Source organism: Propithecus coquereli, unplaced genomic scaffold (genome assembly GCF_000956105.1).
Source record: "Propithecus coquereli isolate 6110/MARCELLA unplaced genomic scaffold, Pcoq_1.0 Scaffold42, whole genome shotgun sequence".
Taxonomy (NCBI): domain Eukaryota; kingdom Metazoa; phylum Chordata; class Mammalia; order Primates; family Indriidae; genus Propithecus; species Propithecus coquereli.
The window spans coordinates 6315858-6320646 of NW_012149952.1; positions in this window are offsets into that span (position 1 = coordinate 6315858).

Here is a 4789-nt window from a genome sequence, read left to right on the forward strand (position 1 = left end):
CGCATGCCTGTAGTCCCAGCTACTCGGGAGGCTGAGGCAGGAGGATCACTTGAGCCCAGGAGTTTGAGGTTGCTGTGAGCTAAGATGACGCCATGGCACTCTACCCCGGCCAACACAGTGAGACTCTGTCTCAAAAAAATAAAAAATAAAAAAAAAATAAATGTTACCAACAGCCAGGATCTCACCCCTCAACTCTAAACTCACATTCGAATGTTTATGACAACCCCACTTGGATATCTAATAGGCATTTTAAACTTAAACGTGTCCTAAATCAAAGTCCTAGTCTTCTCTCCCAAGTTTGTTTGTCCTTTAGTCTTCTCTGTCTCAGTTAATATCAACACCATCTTTCCAGTTGCCCAGGCTAATGATAGTGCTATCTCCTACAATGCTTTCTCTCACACCTCACATCCAAACCATCAACAAATTCTGTAGGCTCAATCTTCGTGATATACCCCAAACAAAGCCACTCATCACCTACACTCTTACCACCCTATTCTAAGCTCCATTATCTTCCACCTGGATTATAATAGCCTCCACATTGATCTCCCCGATTCTGCCCTTGGTCACTTGCAGCTTATTCTCAAAACAGCAGCTACAGTAATTCTGTTAACACCGTACTTAAGGATTTTGGAGTTTTGCTCCGATTTTTATTGAGGTATAAAATATCCTATTCAAAAATCCACTAACAGCTTCCTATTGCAGAATAAAAGCCAAATCCCTACAATTGCCTATAAGGCACTATACTACATGGTCCACATGACCTCTCAGGCCCCATCTCTTGCTACACCTCCAGCCATCCCTCCAACTCCATTGCAGCCCCATCAGTCCTGTTAACGTTCCTTGATCCAGGCATGAGCCTACTTCAGGGCCTTTTTATCCCCTTCCTCTCATTATTATGATGTTAGCTGTAGATTTTTATTAGGTTAGGTCAAGGAGGTTTCCTCCATATTCCTAACTTGCTAAGTTTTTTTTTTAAGTGATGTGAGAGTCATTTACCATAAAATTAATCAACTTGAAGTGAACAATCCAGTGGCATTTAGTACATTCACATTGTTCTGCAATCACCATTTCTATCTAGTTCCAAAATATTTTCAACACCTTAAAAAATAACCCTACACCCATGAGGCAGTTGCTCCCCCTACCCCTCTCCGCTCAGCTTCTGGTAACAACTAATCTGCCTTCTATGGATTTGCCTATTTTGGCTATAAACGGAATCATACAATATGTAACCTTTTGTGACTTTTTTCACTTAAGAGGTGTATACGTGTTGCACCAAGTATCAGTACTTCATTCCTTTTTGTGGCTGAATAATATTCCATTGTACAGATATACCATAATATATTTATCCCTTTATCTGTGGGTGACACTTGGGATGTTTCCATCTTTTAGCTTTTGTGAATAGTGTTGCTATGAACACGTATGTACAAGTATCTGAGTATCTGCTTTGAATTCTTCTGGATATATACCTTGGAGTGGAATTACTGGGTCATATGGTAATTCTGTATTTAACTTTTGAGGAAATGCCAAATTGTTTTCCATAGTGGTTGAACCATTTTACATTCCCACCAACAATGTATAAGGTGGGCTCATACACTTCAGGGCTTTTCATACTAGTTTTCTCTCTTTGGAATGCTCCTCTGGTAGATACCCAAGTGGATCACTTCCTCACCTCCTTCAGGTCTTTACTCAAATGCCATCTTCTCAAGAAGGCCTACTCTGACCATTAAATTTAAAACGGTCAACCAATTTCAATTTGCTATCAACCAATTAATATTTGCTATCTCCCCCCCACTTAATTTTTCTCCACAGTATTGATCACTGTCTAACATACTCTATAATTTTCTTATTTATTTTGTATTGTCTGTCTCCCACCACTGATATATAAGCCCCGTGAAGGTAGAGATTTCAGTCTATATTTCCAACATGTAGAACAGTGCCAGGCGCATAGTAGGTGCTCAATAAATATTTGCTGAACAAATAAATGAGGCCCAAAGAGATGTTTTGCCAAAGTGTGACAAAAAGAAGGGTAAGACTCGAAGTCTCTGTAGTTTAGTGGTTATTTTTCTAATAATGGTGATGGATTGAAACTGAGCCCATCCATAGCTTTTATTCAGTTGAAAACAAAAAGCACAGATGCACAAGATGGCTATTTCTGAACTAAGCAAAAGAACGATTTAGAATAACCTGAAGATAAAGAGGGATTAGACTGTCAAGCCAAAACCCACTAGCACCAAGTGAAACTCAACTAACTGCCTATAATAAGCAAGCTTAGTATTGACTGTGTGAAACATTTTATTTAAACAAAGCAAAAAAAAAAAAAAGATGTTACAGGACATAAAGCTTTAAGACTATTATATTTTAAGAAAAATAACCTGACACATATTACAAGAAATAGAATCCCATGGAAGAATACAAAGCTGTACCTCTACCTAAAATACTGCTATAGCAAGAATGTGGTTTTTCATATTTTTGAACTATGACGGAGACAGAAAAAATCTGTAAATAAAAAGACCGATGTTAAAAATGCAAAGAAGTTATTTCTGGGCAAAAGTTTAAAACTTAAAGAAAAATTGGGTGTCATTAAAGCTGCTAAATTGTACACTTGAAAAAGGTTTAAATGGCAAATTTTATATTTTACCACAACAAAAAAAAGTAAAAAAAAATGGGTAGAAAGATGGTGATTGATAAAACATCCTAGACAGGTATGGAAATGAAGACTAGAGCATCACCAAAGTCCACTACTATGATACAAGCCACTTTTGGAGATTATGGAAAATAATTTACAGCAGAAATTTGTCTGGAAAATTAAAACTAATGGATTCAACTCTTTTGATTATGAATGGTAAGGAGTATATTACATAACAAGTGGCCATTAAAACTGCCTTTCAATGTTTCAAAGAACACTCAAGCAGCTCTGATTTTAGAGTAAGAAAACCACTCATGATTTTGTCAACAACTTCAGAGCCTGCCCACCTTCGTGGTTATTAAGATCACAAAGGGGGCTTCTGCTAGCCTTTAAAGTTCAAGAAATTAGTAAAGTTTAAATTGTGAGCTTTTAACTGTGCTGGAGGAAAAAGTGCAAGAGGCACTCAGAAGATAAACCTCTCAGTCTGTAGGCCAAGCAATTGGGATTTATGTAACTAGGAGCAAAGCAACGCTCCTAGTTATATGATATGATATACAGCTTTTATATGAAATGATTTATAAGAAAAGCAAAACAATGCTCCTAGTCATATGATATGATCTACAGCTTTTATATGAAATTATTTATTAGAAAATAATTCCCGAGGCACTTTAACAATACAAACTTTATTAAAAAAATAATAACATCAAAACTGTTCAGCAAATCTATATTCAATGTAACCAAAATAAACAAACACCAAATTAAAAAAAAATATACATCTATATATATGGGCAAGAAACAAGTGCATTTTTGGTCCCAATATTTTCTTGAATATTATCTTTATCCAAGCAATTACATTAATGGCTAAGAAGAAATTATGTATTAGATGCACAGAAATGTAATTTTAAAACTTGTTTTAAGGTCTGCAAGAAGTTTTTGGGAACTCTTTTTGCCAATTCGTAATCCCTAAGATAATGTTAATGGTAGGCCAGAGATAGACACAGCATGTAACAATGTCTAATGGTCTCAACAAGTATCAAGTTAAGGAGCTACCAATAGGTAGCTATATGAAATCTGCAGAGAATTCTAAGAAATCCACTGGAGCTCTTAACAAAAAAATCCAAACACAAGACAAAAGCTTTAAAGAGAAGAGCACAAAAGCAGACATAACAAAATGGACATCAATAAATTTAGTGAAGAACAACAAAACTGAGCTACCAAAATAAAATTTTAAAAATTAAAAAATATGAAAATATTGCTAAAAATTCCTAGGATTAATACTGGATAAAACTTTACATGACAATATGAATAACTTTAACTTTGGAACTGTAATTTTAGAAATTTTACTTTTCCAAGAACGTGAAAGTAACCTTGGTTCTCTATACAATCAGAATTTTTATATTCCTTGGACTGCATGCATGCTAGAGGAATATTAAAGAGCAGCAGCCAAAATGATTAAACTCCAACTTGGGTGTTGAAGAATTGCTTTAATGGGCTTTTCTTTGTTAGACTTGATCCATAAGCTCAGGATGAAAAGCCAAAGCCCCCAGAGGGAAGTTGTGCTCAATTTGGTGGGCCTTGAGGTCATCTCTGGCCAAATAAACATCAGCCTTATGGGAGGCTAGTCAGATAGGAAGGGACTCTCCCCAAGATCTGATTACTTAAGGCCACAAACTAGAGGAGGTCTCATAGTCAAATAATTCACATTCCTTGGAAAGAGAGAACAGGCATCAGCTGTGTCCATCGAAGGGGGACACTGTCCAGGAGTACCCTGGACATTTTTTGAAATTTCGGTGTTGTTTCTGCATCTGAAAAATACGAAAAATAGAACAATGACAGACAAGAAATGAAGAAAACATGGCTATTGACCTAAAAATGTAAGACATAAGAAATTAACTAAGAAAGCAGACAAAACAGACAAAAAAGATGAATAGCCATATTGTTTGGAATGTAATATTCTGAAGGCAAGTACAGCAGAGAAGAATACATATTTTAAGCAAAACAAGAAAAGACCATAGCAACAAAAGTTATTTTTGGAGAGCCAACTGTTAAGATACGTTAACCTGACACAAAGATAAGGTGGAATAAGAATCTAGTGTCATCTGAAAGCTGAAAAGAGCTGAATAATGAGAGCTAGTGTCATGAACTTGACTGTTTAACCGCCTC